At 43.5% G+C, this 19693-nt stretch overlaps 1 long non-coding RNA gene across 1 annotated transcript in view; it reads left to right on the top strand.

Annotated features, from left to right (window-relative positions):
* LOC143831116 (uncharacterized) overlaps nt 1-19693 on the top strand; it is a 49998-nt gene extending 30305 nt beyond the window's left edge. Inside the window, exons 2-4 of the long non-coding RNA XR_013228727.1 lie at nt 12860-13083; nt 16010-16243; nt 19287-19693. This is a non-coding gene — a long non-coding RNA (uncharacterized LOC143831116). The remainder of the gene's footprint in view (nt 1-12859; nt 13084-16009; nt 16244-19286) is intronic.

The raw sequence follows: 19693 nt of genomic DNA, 5'->3' as shown, positions 1-19693 counted from the left end.
CATCCAGAATTGCATCTGGAACATATTTCACTGAATATGGCTTCTTGTAGCCAGATTTATGAGCAACATTGCAATGTTTTCCTTTCATCTGGAACATTTTGACTTTGGAAGACATTCTGATAAGCAATATGATTACCTACAGGAATTGTATTTGAATCGTTGCTTCTTCACTCATGTATATTAGCAAAGAGACTCTAAGCAAGCATTGTCTAAGCTAAGATGCTAGATCAGGCAGAGAGATGGTAAACAAAAATTTAGCAAAAGTGGGAACTGTAAAAGATTCAGAAGTAATATATATTAGGTTACTCCTCAGTCAGGAATTCTTAGAAACAAGAATGCTACTGGGAATTTTTTTTAATTGCACTGTACACTTAAACTATAGATAATCCCATTAAAATAGTGATCACATGATGTTAGTCGGCTTCTTCTGGAACAGAAATACAATCCTTTTTAGGGAAGATTGTGATCTAATTTTTCTCACCACAGCAATGGAAGCCAGTCTTTGTGTAGGTTTGAACCTCTGAGTTTAAAACATGCTGCAAAGGGAAGCCTTGCTTGTGGAAAATGTTCTCAGTTGTTTTGTTTGGCTGTGACTGATGTTCCCTTTTAATATGGCCGGGTGAATTTTATATCTGGATAGAAAAAACCTTGCTTAATATCTCTTCTGTAAATACTTCTGAGACAAGCATGTAAATAGGTGTCTTGTTGCCATGACATTGGTGCGCTCCTCTTACATGACATAATGAAGAGGGCAACTGCTGATAATTTCCAACATTGTAAATAAAGTTCACCAGCTTGTACAAGAGGTCTACTCAAATGAGCAGTACAGAGGCAGAAGATTCAACTTGTGAGATCACTGTGACCCACTGTGAATGAGAGAGTCACAAGCTGCACTGTGAGCAAAGCATCAGTATTGCACTCATCCCATATCCCAAGACTCTTCTGTTCATATGAGTACACCATTCATGTGAGCAGTTATTTGTGGTAGCTGCATAGCCGGCTGCAGTAATGTCTGCATGAGTTCTATGATTCACTACAATGCGCACACACAGGCACCACTCAGCTCCACTCAGGCTGTAAACAAAGCAATCTGCTACTTCTGTATAGCAGTTGTGAATTTCAGGATGCCAGGACTGTGGGTGAAATCAGTCAGTAATATGGGAGCAGTGGGAAAACATGAAATTATTGTCACCTTGCTATGTTGGGTCTCTACAGGATTGTCTGGACCTAGCTGGTGGCAGGGTCACTCAGTGGTATCTGTCTTTAAAGCAATAGGAAGTGCTGTCTGTCAGTGCATTTTCATTTTGAAACCTCCAAAACTGGTCCAAATTTGCACTCAGTATGCCATTAGGCAGCCAGTGGTGTGTAGGCAATGTTTACAAATTGTCATTTAGCCGACATTCATTGAAATTACAATTCACGTTGTAAGATCTCCCCAGGTTTGCATTTCAGCAATCACAGCAGCCAAGAGTCTCGGTCCCCAGAGCAGTTGCTCATTGGAGCTGGGATACCTTTGCTTGCCCTGCAGAACAGATCAGCCAGAGACCCCAAGAGAGGTGGTAGGGCAGGCAGAGGGGTCAGGTTTCAGGAACTCTTCAAGGGCTTCTTTACACTTCACAAAGCACACCGTTCGGATCTGAGGTCCACACCATCTCTCTTGAGTAACAGTCAGATGTGAGTTTTGAGGGTTGTCAGTGCCCATGGGCGTAATATCTGATTCAGATTATGAATGTGGCTTCAGCCTTCTCTGCACTGAAATGATCCCAGTGGACATTATTTGAGTGGCTGGGGAAATGTGGTTAGATCTACACATGAGCTTCCCTTCAGGCCAAATAGTGCTCCTGTGGGGTTATTTCAGGTTAAGAACATAGTAGAAGGAACAAGTTGGAGCCCCTTCTTCATATATACTACAGTCACGAATTGGACACCCAGCATAAGGAACTGAGGCAGACCCAGACATCTGACTGTTAAACTAGACACCAGGTAGTGACTCCAGACTCAACCTGGTCATGCAGTAATGGCTATAAGATGCAAAAGTAAAGAAGTCAAAGAACAAGTAGAGGAACACTCCACTCATGCAGTTAGAGGACAGTCAGGGTGTGATTGATCCTTCCACATCAGCGAGGCTGTGGTGAAACAAGACTCAGGACAAGAACTAGCGGAAACAGCAACTTGTGTGGATCCAACAAAGACCTTCAAGCTAGGTTCAGTTATGGGAATGAACTGTGGAGAGATGCCTGTATACAGGAAAGGCCAAATTAGCAATTCACTTCATCTCTTTGTAATGCTGTTTCTCCTCCCTGTGCTCCAGAGCAACCCTTGTTTAGCCTGGGCAGAGTCTGCAATTACTTTGTTTATTCCATTGTCAATCCTGTTGAATTCAGATCGCTTTGAACTTGGGTCTTCTTCTCCCCCCCCCCTCCTCCCCATTGAAACAGGAAAGTCTTCTGCACGTGGTTAGGGAGGCTCAGAAGGTGGGGGGGAGCCAAGCCTCTTTCTTTCTTTTCTTGAAGGGGGTGGGAAGAGAGGAGCCAGGCAGGGAGCCTCTTTCTTTTCTTGGAGGGGGGAGGGAGAGGATCGAAAAAGGCAGAGGAGGGAGGAAAAATCCAGGACCGACATAAGTTGAGAGAAATTAGGGGCTTCTCCTTTAAGGCAAGTGTGTCACATGACCAGGTGTAGCCTATCAGAGGTTCTCTACCACGGAGCTTTCTTTCCCAAATGGATATTGAGGATTAACAGCACTCTGAGATATAGCACAATAAAGGTAGGGTCACTCCGGATCAAACCTTCTTGCTGCAGAAGGAAAATTTAAATCGCTCAAAATCCAAACAGAAATCGCATTCTGTGTAGAGGGCAGGGACTGAATCAACCTGGGATTGGAATAAAAGCTTCGTGCAGTTTACACCCTGGTTTGTATTCTGCCTATCTCTTCAGCTCCTCTGACATTGTACTTCCCCAGTAAGAACAGTGACATTTCTTCTGGACCATGCTAGCATTAAACCTTTTGTTTTATTTATCCTCTGACAGACTAGAAAGTTCTTTGACAGGAAACTGGAGAAATTCTACTAACCTCTCTTATTGGCTAAACCCTCAGTCGTTAGGCAGCCTTATGGCGTTTATCAAAACGTTTGATAAAAGGACACTGCACCCATTCCATTTACTTCCCTGAGTTTATGAAAACTGTGCAATGTCTGCTGCTTGATTTTAACACAGTAGTTCTAAACAGAATTTTTTTCAGAAGGTCATGTTAATTAAGAGATCATACCCTTGTCAAAACCGCTAATGCAACTACATCTCTGTACGCCTCATAAATACTGTAAGACTGGCTGCAAATTAAGACTGTCTCTCTTGGAAGCCTGGTTAATATCCTGGCTCCCAGCTGTAGGAAATTCCACAAACAATCCAGTATTAAGGACGTAAATTTTTAAACACTTCGCTGCCGCCATCTTTTACACAGTCAGGCCAGGCCACTGTCTGGTACAGATCATGCACGTACTTAAGATCAAAATTACATTTCCATGGCTGTATCATGCGGCTGCGTGCCAGCAAAGAGATGCTTTGCTACACAACTCAAACTCTGTATGCCAGGTGCATACTTTTAAAACTTAATGGGTGCCAGATTTGTCCTCTGCCTCTGTGTGAACAAAGGACTTCTACTTCCCCTCTAAATCCTCAGCTGCCATCTACCATCACAGAAAGGGCCAGGGTCATGTTACTTCCTGAACTGAGCAGGCCACCTGTATTTAACCTGTATGGAAAACATTTACAAAACTCAGATGTTGCTACTTCCCTCTGCCATAATAAGATACAGAAATGAAGGTGCATGTGAGGTTTCTAGTGTTTGATTTTAGTGACAATTCATACCCCATCTGTCTCCTTAAAACGGCTTACATCAGTCTCCACTCATCCATTGTATCCTCACAGCATCCCAGTGAAGTAGATTAGCAATGTGTGAGTGGCTCAGGGTCCCATGGCAGAGTGGAGATTCATACCAGACTCTCCCAAGCCCTATGCACCACACTGGCTCTCAAGAGCCAATAGAGCAGGCTTTCTCAATAGGGGATTCGTGTAACATTGGGGTTTCTCAATGGCCCTGGAAAGGTTTCACCAATTGGGTGGGAGAGTCAGTTTGGTGGAGTGGTTAGGAGTGCGGACTTCTAATCTGGCATGCCGGGTTCAATTCTGCGCTCCCCCACATGCAGCCAGCTGGGTGACCTTGGGCTCGCCACAGCACTGATAAAACTGTTCTGACCGGACAGTGATATCAGGGCTCTCTCAGCCTCACCCACCTCACAGGATGTCTGTTGTGGGGAGAGGAAAGGGAAGGCGACTGTAAGCCACTTTGAGCCTCCTTCGGGTAGGGAGAAGCGGCATATAAGAACCAACTCTTCCTCTTCTTCTTCTTCTAATTCTAATTAATTTTTGTGTATGTGTGTGTGTATATATGTGTGTGTGTGTGTGTATATATATACACATATACACATATACACATATATACATATACATATATACATATATACATATATACATACACATACACATACACATACACATATATACATATATATATATACACACATATATACATATATATGTATATATGTATATGTATATGTGTATATGTGTGCATATATATTTTACATTATATTTATTGGGTGATAAGACAATATATGGTTATGTCCAAAAAAAACCCTCCCCAAACGGCCAGTGATGAGCCTGGAGAGGTGGAAAGGCGGGCTTCGGTCATAAAAATCCTTGCTGCCCAATGCTTGTGTCAGATGGTAGTGACAGGAGTCCAGAGAGGTAAGTACGCCCATTTTAACTTAACTCCACTGGGGGGGGGTTATGGGGCAAGGGAGAAGGGGATGCCTGCTCCTTGTTCCCAGCTCAGTGGAGTAGGCTGCTGTGCTGTTTCTGCTGTTGGGGATGGGGAGGAACAAAACATGATGTCATATCTGGTGTGAGTGTCTGGGTGATGTCACTTCTGGTGACATGTGACTTCCAGGGGCATGGCAAGGAGGTGTGGCTTGTTGACATCACTTCCAGGGTTTATTGAAGCCTCAAGTATGTTTTAGGGGTTTCTCTACAGTAAAATGGTTGAGAAAGGCTGCAGTAGAAAATCAGAATGAAGTTGCTAACAGAAGCACCCTATGATAAGCTGTGGGTGGTTTTAATGGAGATCAGTGTAAAGAATACTGTATAAATGCACTCAGATATAACCCCGCCATGATTATGTTGGCAGAGTTTAGGTATGCGAAGAGGTGTGCAACACCAGGCTACTTAAAATAATAAAACTGTGTAATTATGAGGAGAAACAACTTTGTAAAGAAAGAGAAGGCCAATCTAACTGCTCTGTTGTCTTCATTCTGTCTGTTCAGGAATCAAGCAGGGAGGAAGAATGTTCAAAGGAAGTCTCCAAAGAGCCAATCAGGGCAAAGAGGAGATTATTTGGCAAATGTCAGTAAGTTCCTGACCTAAATATGCTAACTACACATCTCCTCCAATGCCCCTTGCAGGACATTCCCCATATTCTGTCCAATCATGCACACTACAGATCTTGCATATCCTAACAGGTTAGGGTTCCCATTTGCCCACTAATGGCAGGAGACCTCCAGGTATTTGTGGCCCTTGTGCTGACCTGATTTGTGGGTGGAAACTGTGGCCAAGTGGTGCAAACCCCCTCGGAAGAAAACTAAAAACTAAGGGCCTTTTCGCACGGGGATCTTTGTTGCAAATTGTTTGCGGAATGAAAAATCGCCATTTAAAATAGTGGAATTCGTCGTTATGCATACCTGCCTTTGTAGTGGAATCAGTTGCGTTTTTTAGCGTTTCCCACAGGCTTCCGGTCTCGGCAGAAATCGCTAGAAAGGAAGCGCTATTGCCAAGCTCGTCCCGCCCCTGGCCGTCAAGCAGCCAATGGGCAGCCGTTAGCATGCTCCCAAACAGCCCCTTTCCCTTTAAGAAAGGTTTTTAAAAAAAAAACACAGACCCATAGCAACGAATCTAGGTAGATTCGTTGCTACGGAGAGACCCATCCAGCTGCCTAATGTGAGCTGTCGTTTGATTGTATGATCGTTTGCACGCTGCCTCGAGTGATAAAAAAAAAATCCCCCCCCTCTCACGGGCCCGATTTTCGGCTGAATTTATGTGTAAAAAATAAAGGGACTTTATTTCAGCAAACGGGCTATTATATGGTTTGTGATTAGTGACTAAAGGTGAAGGACTGAAGCCAGGGAAGCCTCTAAACAGAAAGAGGCTCGCTGGTGCGTTTATCCCCGCTCGCTCGGAGAAAAAAAAATGGCGATCGCTTCGCCGGAAGTTTGGAGGAGAGAGCCAGGGGGAGGGACTTTGAAGAACCAGCAACAATGGTAACGCACAGGTCTTTAGCGCTACTGTTGCAGATTGGTTGCAGGAGTGTATCGCTATCCGGAGGGTGAATCCACTTTTCTGGATTCCCCTGAAAGCGCTACAACGAAGCGCTTTTTGCGGGTCGGTTTCAGGATTGTTGCAGATTGTCTACGACGTCGTGGGTTATGGCAAATTAGTAGCGTTTCCAATTAGCAACCATTGTGCTATTTTGAAGCCGTGCGAAATGGCCCTAAAAATAAGACCTCGCCTTATCTCCAGGATCATTATGGTCTGAACTTCTTGTACGTAGAGCAAGCCTTATTCTTCTGCCTGTAATTCAAAAATATGTCCCTCAGTGTCAAAGTCACTGGTGACAGTGGCACCATACAGCAAGTTGTAAGAAAAGTAAAGAAGCAAACAGGCCACTGATAATTAAATGAACAGCAGTCAGTCTCCAGCAAAGCACAAAAAGAAGGCCAGCCTTTGGCAAAATAAACCAAGAAGAAAGAATGACCAGGAATACTCCAGTAGCATTTGAGTTTGTCTTCATAACAGTCAGTCCTTCAGTATAGCAAGCTTTTAGAACATTAAAAAAATCAGTCCATGGCGGAGCAAACCCAGAGATGCATCTTAGCATCTAACAATGACCTACACACACATTTTAGCAGTCAGAAAGAAAACCATATGTTATATATATATCAGGCCGCCTCCGGCCAGATTCAGATCTGTTGCAAATATGTGCCTCTGCTGATTTCAATGCATCTCTTAATGCCAGACTGAGTAGTTTTGTCTCTTTGAAGATCCCATGATAAATTGTGCTGCATAAAAGAATAATGATCATCATATCAAAGCAACATACTGAGTATTCCATGAGAAACAGAATGAAAGTAACCAGAGAAAACTTAGCTCCTCTCCAAAATATTTTCACGGGTGAAATGCACGATATAAAGAAAGTGAAAAGAAAACATTCTGTTGTAATAAATGTAATGATTTTTTAAAATGTTAAAGCTCCAAATTAAACAACATTTTAACCATAATAAAGGTAAAGGTAAAGGTATCCCCTGTGCAAGCACCGAGTCATGTCTGACCCTTGGGGTGACGCCCTCTAGCGTTTTCATGGCAGACTCAATACGGGGTGGTTTGCCAGTGCCTTCCCCAGTCATGACCGTTTACCCCCCAGCAAGCTGGGTACTCATTTTACCGACCTCGGAAGGATGGAAGGCTGAGTCAACCTTGAGCCGGCTGCTGGGATTGAACTCCCAGCCTTATGGGCAAAGCTTCCAGACAGCTGCCTTACCACTCTGCGCCACAAGAGGCTCTTTAACCATAATATATGCTATTAAATTATAATAAATTTCACAAATACTTCTGAGACCCCTCCCCTCCACCCGTATAGTGTTTGCATTTCCTACACACAATTCAAATATTGTTAGCCTTCCTGCTAGATAAGTAAGTCAATGCAGTTCCTAGGAGCGCACCTTCTTTCAGTTATGTCTAGTTTGCAAACTGACCCCTTATTTAGGCTCTACTGGCCTGGGTGTAAACTGCACGGAGCTTTTATTCCAACCCCAGATCGATTCAGTTCCTGCCCTCTACACAGAATGTGATTTCCGTTTGGATTTGGGGCGATTTAAATTTTCCTTCTGCAGCAAGAAGGATTGATCTGGAGTGACCCTACCTTTATTGTGCGATACCTTAGGCAGTTAGGGAGGCTCAGAAGAGGGAGGGAGGCAAATAAAGACACTTTCTTTGTTTTCTTGAAGGGGGGAGAGGATCCAAGAAGTCAGAGGAAGGAGAAAAAAATCCTTTCTTTTCGTGAAGGGGAGGGGAAGAGGATCGAAGAACGCAGAAAAAAAAATCCAAGACGAACAGAAGTTGAGAGAAATTACAAGATTCTCCTTTAAGGCAGGCTTATCACATGACCACCTGTGGCCAGTCATGGGTTCCCTACCATGGAGGAGAGCCCAGATTCAAAACAATGCGATTTTAAAATATATTGAGCATTAAAAGCACTCCAAGATATCACACAATAGAGGTAGGATCACTCCAGATCAATCCTTCTTGCTGCAGAAGGAAAATTTAAATCGCCCAAATCAAAACGGAAATCGCATTCTGTGTAGAGGGCAGGGACTGAATCGACCTGGGGTTGGAATAAAAGCTCCGTGCAGTTTACACCTTAGAGTGCTTTTAATCCTGAATATATTATAAAATTGCATTGTTTTGAATCGGGGCTCTCCTCTGTAGTAGAGGACCCGTGATTGGCCACAGGTGGTCATGTGATGAATTTGCCTTAAAGGAGAAGCCCCTAATTTCTCTCAACTTCTGTTGGTCTTGGATTTTTTTTCCCCTTCTCTGCCTTTTTCGATCTTCTCCCCCACCCTCCCTCCAAGAAAAGAAAGAGGCTCTCTGCTTGGCTCCTCTCCCCCCACCCTTCAAGAAAAGAAAGAAAGAGGCTTGGATCCCCCCCCCCTTCTGAACTACCCTAACCACGTGCAGAAGACTTTCCTGTTTCAATGGGGGGGGGAGGAAGATCCGAGTTCAAAGCGATTTGAATTCAACGGGATTGACAATGGAATAAACAAAGTAAGTGCAGACTCTGCCCTGGCCACTTTGATCATTTCAGCATCAATATACAGATTACACTACTGCAACTTGCTCTGTGTGCCTTTGAAGATGTCTCAGAAGCTTTAACTGATACAAAATGTGGCGGGAAGGTTTGGGATCAGCTGCTTGGAACATACAACTCCAGTACTATATCAATTTCAATGGTTACCTGTTTGCTTCTGGACTCAGTTTAGGGTTTCTAGCCTTCCAGTGGTGGACGGAGATCTCCCATTATAATCTCCAGGTGACAGGGGTCAGTTCACCTGTAGAAAATGGCCACTTTGGAAGGTGGACTCCATGGTGTTATACTCCACTGAAGTCCCTCCCCCCCCCCATACCCGGCTCTCCTCTGGTATCACCCTCCAAAATGTCCAGCCCAGAGCTGGTAACCCTAGCTCAGTTCAAAGTGCTGGTTATTACCTTTAAATCCTTTCATGTTCTGGGGTCCTCCTACTTATCAAACTGCATCTCCCAGGGTACTCCGATGAGCAAGCTGTGCTTTTCAGACAACCTTCTCCTGGTAGGAATCCTATTCTTAGGATGGGTCTTCCTGGCAACACAGGTTTGTAGCATGTCCAGTTGTTCAGAATGTATTACAAAAAGTATTTGGATAGACTATAAGTAGTTTTGGCAGATCTGGTTGTGTTTTATCATGTCCCGTAAAACCTAGCTACTGTCATCCATGTGACGGTCACGTCCAAGCTAGATTATTGTAACTCACTCTATGTGGGTCTACCCTTAGCCCTGAGGAAACTGCAGCTGGTACAGAATGCAGCCACTCAGGTCCTCAACCAGACACCATAGGGGGCATAGATACAGCCTACCCTCCAACAGCTGCACTGGTTGCCAGTTGAATTCCAGATCGAGTTTAAGGTTTTGCTCTTAATCTTGAAGACCATACATGGTCTGGGCTTTAATATCTCAGGCACTGCCTCTCCCAGCGAGTTCCCAGAAGAAAGTTAAGATAGTCTTCCCTCCATCTATCCCCAGGCCTCAAGATGCAATGCAGAAAGAGGCAAACTGATTGGTAAGTAGGCAAGAAATGAGGCACTATCCAAGGTTTATTATGGTTTTAACTGTGACTTTATAATATGTTGTATGTGAAGCATATGCTGTGAACCACCCTGAGTCTACTTGCAGGGAGGCGAGATCTAGAAAACCAATAAATAAACAAACAAACAAACAAACAACTTTATTGAGTCATTGTTATAATTGTTTTGTGTGATTGCAGCTTGTTGCTTTGTTAGCCACCTTGAGACTAAGGCAATAAGTCTAAAGAGACAAGGTGGGTTATTGCCATTTTAAAGGAATCAGTAAATATAAAAAAAACTAATTTCAGAGCATATAGAACAGGGTGCAGCGAAGGGTCACAGAATTGTGTGGAAACACCCAGAATCAGGCATGGAATGTTGACAAGGAAACCCTTATACAGTTGAGCATCCAGTCACTCGTGTCAGAGAGAAGGCCTCTCAGCCCCCTCGAAACAGAAACAACTGCCATAACAGGAGTCTGCTCATCTGATTATATTGTGGTTACAGCTGGAGAAAATATTCTAGAAATGACAGCACCGTTTCAGTTATTTATAGTCATTTCCTTGATGTTTACAATCCTGTGTCTTTCATACACACATACCCTCTAATGCACACACGTCCAATTTCTTCACCAGAAAATCATGATTTTTTTTGTCCTTCGAATGCTAGGCTTACAAGAACCCAAGGCAGCAACTGAAAAAGCCATTTCAACTATTTTCACATACTGGGATTAGTAGGGCAGGGAGGGGGAGTTGACACAAGCTGATAACGGTGCTTCTGAGGGCCACATTTAAAGAAGAGGAGAGCCGGGCTTCTTGCTAGTGCTGCTGTGGGAGCGAGTTAAAGGACAGGGGTCCTGCTACAAAGCCACATGACCAAGGCTAACATTTTAAAATGTACCTTTCAGTTGCTTATTTATTTATTTTTAAATATACTGACCAACACTCCCGGACCGAGCTGGCTAATGGCAGTTTACAATAAAAACCCAGTAAAACGACAATAAAAACTGCAATCCCTGAGCAGCACAGTCCAATCTATTCCCTCCCAACTTACCAGTGCACCCCAATACTTACAGCCTACCAACCTCGGGGGGGGGATCTTCTTAATTAAAATGAGAGCAATTTAATCTCAAGCAAGTCTGATAGCTCCTTTTTCTGTGAGGCACAGAGGTGGAAAGGTAGAGAAAAAGTGAGTAGAACAGTGAGTTGCCATCCTGCTGGGAGTTGGGCCTGGGAATAACTGTGAATGCACACATTGGATCAGTACTTTTTCCGTAGTGCTTCTGTGCCCTCCTTCCTAAAATAAGATGATCAGCAGCTGCAAAACTTCTTTCTCGGTATAACAACTAGCTTTAAGTCCTGTAGCACCTTAGGAACTAGCAAGACTTTCAGGATCTATGCTCAGACATGCCCATGCAAAATGATATAATGATGAGAGAAACATATTTCTGTCATGTGCAGTGGGATCTTGTCACTGGAAAGCAGAAGCAAATGTGTTCACAAACACTCAGTCAAAAGGCAAGGTGTCATCATCTCCAAAAGGTGAGTTAAAAAAATCTCCTTAGCATAGCTCCTTCTAGAAAACTAAATGGCTGATGATCAGCCTTGTTTTCTGCTGATAGCACATGTGGTATGTGCCAGATTTAGATGCCACAGAGACACCTGATCCAAATGCAAATACTGGGGAAACAGATTCCATCTTCAGGCAGCCAAGTTCTAAAGCTACAGGCTTGCCTTGCCAGATACATGAGATCATTATAATGTCTTGGGAACACTCTTCTGAAGTTCTGGCAGATTTCTTAATTGCCAAAGAACATCCCTAGAAAATAATTTCTCACTTCCACAGGGCACCGGTGTAGGAATCTTCAGCAGCGTGTTGGTTTGTCTGTGGGCTTCTTTTGCCCACCATTCTCAAATTAGGACTCAAATCAGCTTACAAAAATGCAGTGTCAGCACATAAACTAGAGACAAGCACAGTACAATAAGCAGAAAGAAAAAGTTCAACAAAGATAACAAAAACAACATATTACCATAAGATCGTGGGCTGATTCTGGCTTCACAGATTTGGGCCAGCTCCCACAGGGCTTCATGCTGTGAGCTGTGGGCAAAGAGCTAGCAGGTCACAAACCTTTGGCTCTTGCCTTGTGTCTAAATATCTGCAAATGGAATACGTAATACTGATCTTATTTGCTGGAGATGCTCCCCAAAACTCTTTGCACCCTGCATTCTCTTACTGGTTATTAAGCTCTGGGGTGATATAAAAAAGAGTGGTAATAAAGATATTCATAAGATGGTACAGGTAAACCCTGAAGAGCTGGATTAATTCAATGCCTAATTGGCTATGGGCTCAGTCAGACTTGGGAACATTCTTGCTTTGCTGGGGGGATATTATCCACACCTCAATAAGGACACTGGCAACCATTTCTTTGGCATAAAGTTCGCTACAGCTTATTGATTACAAAGCATTGTGCAGCATGGGGCAAAGGATTTGGACCTTTTGTGGTCAGCTTACCACAAAGCAGCCACTTTACGTCAGCAGGCCAATGCCACAGGTAACACTGGTGAGTCTGTCTGGATCCCTAGCCCCCCACGCCATGCCCTGCTGAGCCCATGGAAGGTGGCTGGGGATTGGGAACCCACCAAGCGTCAGCCTCTGCTGGGTTCCCTCGCCACCCAGAAATGCAAGGCAGCCATCAAGGCCTCCCCCTCCATGAGCGAAGGCCTCCAGGCTCCACATCCACACGGCCTCTTATGGAAGCCCCCTCAGCACACAGGGTTGGCCTACCCCACCAACGGATCCACCCCATGCTCAAAACTTGCAAACTGTGACAATTTATTACAACCGTTTTAACCATGGAATTTTTTTTCTTTTTTTAGAAACCAACCACATAACATAAGGGAGGATAGGGTGGGAAGGCTTGTTGCACATGAGAAGGAAAGATGCCGTGTGCAGCCAGGAATGCCCTTATAAAGGGGTCTGGCCCACCCCTCTCCCACCATCCCCTGCCGTTGAGATGCCGGGGCTGGAAGACCTTGGCTCCCTTCCAGTCAGGCCCTTGCCCAGCACGGAGTCCTCCCACTGCAACAAACACTGCCTTTGGGTAAGTCCCGGTTATACCTTTGGCCTCAGTTTGCTATTGATACCTGGGGAATGCAAGTGTTAAACCTCACAGAGCTGTTGAGAGTAGAGCCAGTCTTAATTGAATCCACCTAACATTTGGATTACATCAAAAGCTAAAAAGCAGTTTGTCATGTCTAGCTTGCAAGAAACATTTTAACAAGACAATGCAGGATGTAAAAATACAATGATGTTTAGAAATCAGTGGCATGAGTTCAGACCTATTATTTATTTATTTGTTTGTTTGTTTGTTTGGATTTCTATACCACCCATTTCATAGACCCTCTTGTGGCACAGAGTGGTAAGGCAGTGATATGCTGTCTGAAGCTCTGCCCATGAGGCTGGGAGTTCAATCCCAGCAGCCGGCTCAAGGTTGACTCAGCCTTCCATCCTTCCAAAGTCGGTAAAATGAGTACCCAGCTTGCTGGGGGGTAAACGGTAATGACTGGGGAAGGCACTGGCAAACCACCCCGTATTGAGTCTGCCATGAAAACGCTAGAGTGCCGTCACCCCAAGGGTCAGACATGACTTGGTGCTTGCACAGGAGATACCTTTACCTTTACCGCCTATTTCTTTGCGGCTCATAGCTGTTTACATTGAACATAACTTACATGGAATGTTATACAGGCTGTAACATCAAACAACTTTCAGTAAACATTAAAACATTACAATAAATCATTAATAATATAATAACAGATAACAGCAACATTGGGAGGTCAATTATTTCAGTCATAGGGGGGTGTCTTGGGGGACCAGCAGATGTTCCGAGTTGGTCGGTCTCAAGCGAATGCCTGGTGGAGGAGCTCCCTTTTGCAGGCCATGCAGAACTGTGGAAGTTCGGGCAGGGCTCTGATCTCCTCAGGGAGCTCGTTCCACCAGGTGAGGGCCAGGACCGAGAAGCCTGACACACTTCTCTGGGGCCCGGGATCCGCAGCCAGTTGGAGATGGCAGAGAATAACGCTCTTTTGGGGGTATAGGCAGGGAGACAGTCTCTCAAATACACTGGGCCCAAACCACACATGGCCTTAAAGGTGATTATCAGAACCTTAAGCTTAATCCAGAAATCAACTGGGAGCCAGCAAAGTTGTTGGAGTACAGACCGGATTTGGGATCTCCATGTTTTAGTGAGAATCTTGACCGCAGCATTCTGGACCAGTTGAAGTTTCAAGATCAAGGATGAGGTTAGGCCTGCGTAGAGCAAATTGCAGAAGTTCAGACTAGAGGTGACCATTGAATGCATCACAATAATACTACTAATAATAATATAATAATAATATATTATTATTATTTGATATAATATTAATATTATTATTTATTAATATTATAAAGTCCACCTTTCTTGATGAGACTCAAGACAAATCACAAAATAAGATATTGTTCAATCAAACAACAAGGGCCATTCTGCACAACCACCAATGTAGCTAAATGTAAGCATTATTGTAAAGTGCTACAATTAATAGCGGCAGATCTTGACAATGCACACAGCTGTTTCTAGCAGGAAAAAGGCTCTCCCACTAGCGCTGTTTTCGTTACCCACAAGTTTTTGGTCTCACCAGAATTGCAACAAAGGAGGCGATATTTTTCTGCGATTCTTCCTGCCCCTGGCCATCAATCAAACAGAACAGCCAATGAACTGTTGTGTTCATGCTCCTGTAAAGCCCCTTTCCCTTTAAAATCTGTTTTTTAAAACCCCCAAAATACCAGTAGCAACCAATATTTGTTAATTCGATGTTTCAGAAAGACCTTTTTCTCTAGCATAGGAGCTGGTGCTTAATCGTTTACACGTTCTTCAAGTAAAAAATAAATACATTTCCCCCCTAATGGGTGCAATTTCTGGCCGAAAATAACGGGCAGGGTCAAAGGGGGGCTGTATTGTGCTCAGAGAGTCTTCATGGGTTTTTGATTAATGCACTCTACAAATCTTGCATATTCCAACATGAGTAGCCATTTGTGCTTTGTTCATCGTATGCAATGTAATCTTGTGTGCACTCGCGGAAGTTTGGGTACATCCCACTGAAACATATATGTACATAACTAGCAATGAATGAATGCCCCACAACTTGAATTGTAACTAGATTGTGAATTAGGTGTAGCATCTATGAACACTTCAGAAAATATCTCCTCATATTGAGGTTTATTGCAATTTTTGTATATTCTCAGACCATTTCTGCACTAGGAATTTGCCCCTGCATAACCTCTCATTGCTCACGGGTTTTAGTGCTGCTTCTAGCAAGGACCCACGGCTGTGCAGGAGTTGGCGCGAGTTGGTGTCGTTTGTTCTGCTATGAGGGAAATCATAGATTTGTTGCACTGCAAATCGGGGTGCAAACAGGGACAAGCCCATCTGAAGGGGGCTCACATGACAACATGTGAAAACATACAACAGTCTCAGCATTTTGCCCGCCTCGCACCCGCCCTCTCCTCCCTGTTTCTCGGTTAGATTTTTTTTTAATGGCATGGTCCGTGTTGCTGTGAGATCACAAAGCTACATGCCCTCAGTACAAACAAAAATGTTCTCTTTATTGTGCATGGTAATATTGGGATCAGGCAGCTAAAACACATTCCTGTTTGTGTTTTCTGGTAGTGGAGTATGAACGGGGAAAGAAGGAGTGTGTGATGAAGCAGCCCTCTTCCTATTAACATGGCATCTGTGCTCTGCGTTTTAAGTCTATTTTGTGAACATACAGTCATCGGGGTCCAGTTATCATGGCCAGCCAATCACAAATCTACCCAAACATAAAGATAGAACATCATACAAAGTATCCCAAAAAGTGATCTAAGGAAATGTTTTATTGTTGTTGTGTGATCCCGTAGTAATGCAGAAGTGAAAGTTTAAAAAAAAATGTTTTACTGTTGTGGCATTTCCCCATAGCAACGCAGAAGAGTTGTTGTTGTTTAATTAATTTCAGGACTCGGGGGGAGGGGGTTGAGTCCCCAAAACAACCACCATGGGTCCTCTTGTGAAGAAAGAGTAGACATTTCAGCAGCCGCACTTACAAGAAGCCTCAAATCAATATCAGCAATCAAGGCACCATCTCTAAAACCATGTAAGGGTGTGAGGTAAAGTGAGCATGGACCAACAGCAAGTATTGGCTTTGGTCTCCTCATCAGATGATAAACTGCCAACTGTCCAAGCACAAAAAGTAAGTGCATACATCTATGTTTTAATTACCAACAGAATAAAAATTTTGGGGCACATTGGCTTGACTCAGAATAAAAAGAGTACTGTTATGATACTGTTATTTTTTTAACTTTGGAGCTTCACCATAGAGTAGGTCTGTGATTAAAAAGCCAGTTGTTTAGCTAGAGGCTTGATCTCCTTTCTTCCAAATCTCTGCCCTAATCCACAAGGCTATGCTTTCTGCCTTCATACAGATGAATGTTCGCCGACTGAAGGCCCCTTTGAGGCCCCAGACAAATTGTGGTTTGTTGATCTCAGAGAAATCTGGAAGAAATTCATTGCAAAAGAATTTATCATCATCAAAGCGTATTCAGTCTCAGACTGGATCTTTGTTTGCCAAGACTTCTAAGAACAATTACTTAATTAGTCCCTTTCTGTGCCTTTCTGTGACCCCCCTCAACCAGCTGCAGAAGAGATTCCAGAGGCAAACCCATACCACAGCAGGAAATGTCCAGAAAGGAAGCAATAGAAAATCCTAGATTACTTACTTCAGCAGCTTAGTCAACACACACAGGCCTCAGCTCACAAGTTACTCATTCCTGTTTCCTCCCCATGTACTAAATAAGATAAGAAGAAAGGCAATGAAAGGAAAACAAATCACAGCACTAGCACTAAACATAATATGAACATGAATCAGGAATAGACTGGAATTTGCCACTGATTAAAAGTATGATATTAGGAGAATTACAGTACCACCTGAAGCCCTGCCTCTGAATGGCTTTGGATGGCAGTCTAGGTATGCCAGCTTCCAGGTAGGACCTGGAGATTATGACAGCTCATCTCTAGACTACAGAGGTCAGTTTCCCTGGAGAAAAATGCTTGCTTTAGAGAGTGGATTTTGTAACCTCGTGCCCCACTGAGGTCTCTGTCTTCTCCTAGCTCCATCCCCAAATTTCTAGAAGTTTCTTAACCTAGATCTGGCAACCTAAGATGGCTCTAATCTTTGCAGTGGTCTATGGATTCCTTAGTGCTATGTAGCTGTTGGGCCAGTGTAACATCAAGGCTGGCACAGATATAAGCAACATTGTAGGATTGCTATTTCTAGGCAGGGAAATTCCTGGAGATTTTGCAGGTGTAACCTAGGAGGGTGGGAACTGGGAAATGGAGAAACCTGAGGGAGCTGTAATGCCTCAAAGTCAGCCTTCCAAAGCAGACATGATCTACAGGGAAATGGATCTTTATTGTATGGAGATAGGTTGAATTCCAAGAAATATTCAGGCCCCACCTGAAGCTTGTTAGTCCTAGGGCACTGAAAGAATATAAAGCTTCAGACTCCCTTTAAGAACTTCTAAACCAAAATGGTCAGATAGGCTATTTGTCCTCAGACTACCAACATTCTTGCACGCATGTGGTCTACAGCCAAGAAACCTGAAATCTTTAGGTTTTAGATAAAAGAGTTTTCAGTCATAAATCACACCGCTTGGTACATTGTAGCTTGGTTTATGATGGAATCCAAAAATCTGGATTTCATTTATTTAAACTCAAAAGATTTCAGTTTTCTTGGTGGCAGACAGGAGCCTGGAGAACCAGATAGCCTAGTCCTGTCATGATGCCCTAAGGCATAACAACCCAAGTGATCAGGACACTTCTGTATGTTCAAGTCCACTGTGAAATCTGAGCAGATAACCCAATGTCACTTTTTAAAAAGTGACAAAAGAAGAGAAGTTAGAGGTCAAGCAGGACACTGCAAGACCTCCGAGAATAAGAGGTATGACAGGTCTGTTTCAAAATTGCTTTCTACAGTTTGTTGGTGAGATACCATGCAAGTTATCATCCACTACCTGTTCATACAAAATAGTCACAGAAAACATTCACTGCCTGGAGATTACTAACATGTTCATCCAAATGGATCAGGGTAGAATGAGGAACAGTAGGAAAGAGAGTTTGGAAAAAGGAGCTGTTCTATCTGTGGGCATTTAGCCACTGATGCAAATGAAGGCTTCAGCCAGCCAAGGAACTAACCAATCAAAGGAACCTGATCGCTCTGCTAGAGCCAATCCAATTGCTCTGCTTAGGGTCAATCAGATTGCACCGCTTTAGGGGCTAATTGGATTGTTCCGCTAGGACCAATCGGATTGCTCTGCTTAGAGCCAATCAGAGGCAGCAGCTGGCCACCTGAAAGGTATAAAAGTGCATGAGTTTGCCTCTTTTTCTCTGTTCAGTAGTTGTAGTCTGTTGCTGGAGTTGCTAAATAAAAAGAGCTGTTCTGAAGACTTGGAGTCTGTGATCACTGAACCCGAAGACTTAATAGGAGCCATGGTTCATGGTAGCATATCAGCTTGGCATGTAGAAAGGGGGAAGGGGGAATTGAAAAACCTCCATTTGACACCCTGGAGAGTCACTGCCAGTCTGACTTTGACGGATCAATGGCCTAATTCAACAGAAGGCAGTTTCATGTGTGCTCATGTGAGGGGACAGGGAGAAGGTACCCATGATGGCCCTGTCCAGGACTCGTTTGCCTTCCTGTTCACCCCTGTATCTAAAAGTATGGGGATGAGGCCAAATCATACTTCTCTTTCTATTATAAAGAAGTTCTATTTACTTTACTTCCCAGGAGCAAACACATCTTCTCTCTCCCTCACAATAAAAAGCGGACACACAGATGAATAGGGAGGAGTTCAATAGGTTATAGGAGTATACCTTTGGATTAGTTGGAAGAGAAACTTCATAGACTTCAAACAAGGACCTTGAAAGCCCACAGAAGTGCACTGAGTTGCCCACCAATGCATTTGATTCAAAGCAATGTAACTGGCTGCTCTTAATGTCTTCTTATGAAAGAATCTGCAAAACTTAGGAGCAGTGAAAGGCTCACACTGGAAAGAAACGTTTTCTTTCTTGTTTGAATTCTTCAGCACCCCTCAGGGCCTTCAATGGTAATTCCAGGAGAACTGCTCAGATCGGTTAAATCAGCAGGGCTCAAGCTATCTCCACTGAATCTCTTTGATATATGCCGGCTGAAGATTTGGCTTTAGGTTTTCCATTTCCTCATTTCTTTTTCTCTGCAGGAGGTGCCCCAGAAAGAGCAGTAGATGGAGTTCCTCTCTGTAATTCTTCTTTGTAGGTGCTCTCCACTGTGTCTTGAGCACCTTATTCTTTTAACACCTCTGTATTATGGACTGTCAATAGCCACATGCAGCATCACACTTCCTCTTCATAAATGCCAGGCTGCTGCATCAAATGATCTTCCTAGTCGATTCCAGGTGAATGTGTATGTTTGTATAGTGGGATGCTGCACAAAAGGATGCATTTCATGTAATTATTTGTAGAAAAACAGTGGGGGGACAGAGAAGAGGGAAAAGGAAAAAAATGGGACATACAACATAATTACATTTGTCAAAGACAATCCTATTGTTCATAAAGTATGGGACATAAAATGTTTTCCCTATCATTCCCTTCATCATACTTTGTAAAG

This window comes from Paroedura picta, chromosome 3 (assembly GCF_049243985.1).
Source record: "Paroedura picta isolate Pp20150507F chromosome 3, Ppicta_v3.0, whole genome shotgun sequence".
In the NCBI taxonomy this organism is placed as follows: Eukaryota; Metazoa; Chordata; class Lepidosauria; order Squamata; family Gekkonidae; genus Paroedura; species Paroedura picta.
The sequence above is the reverse complement of the archived record's forward strand: the minus strand, read 5'-3'. Positions and strand labels throughout refer to the sequence as shown.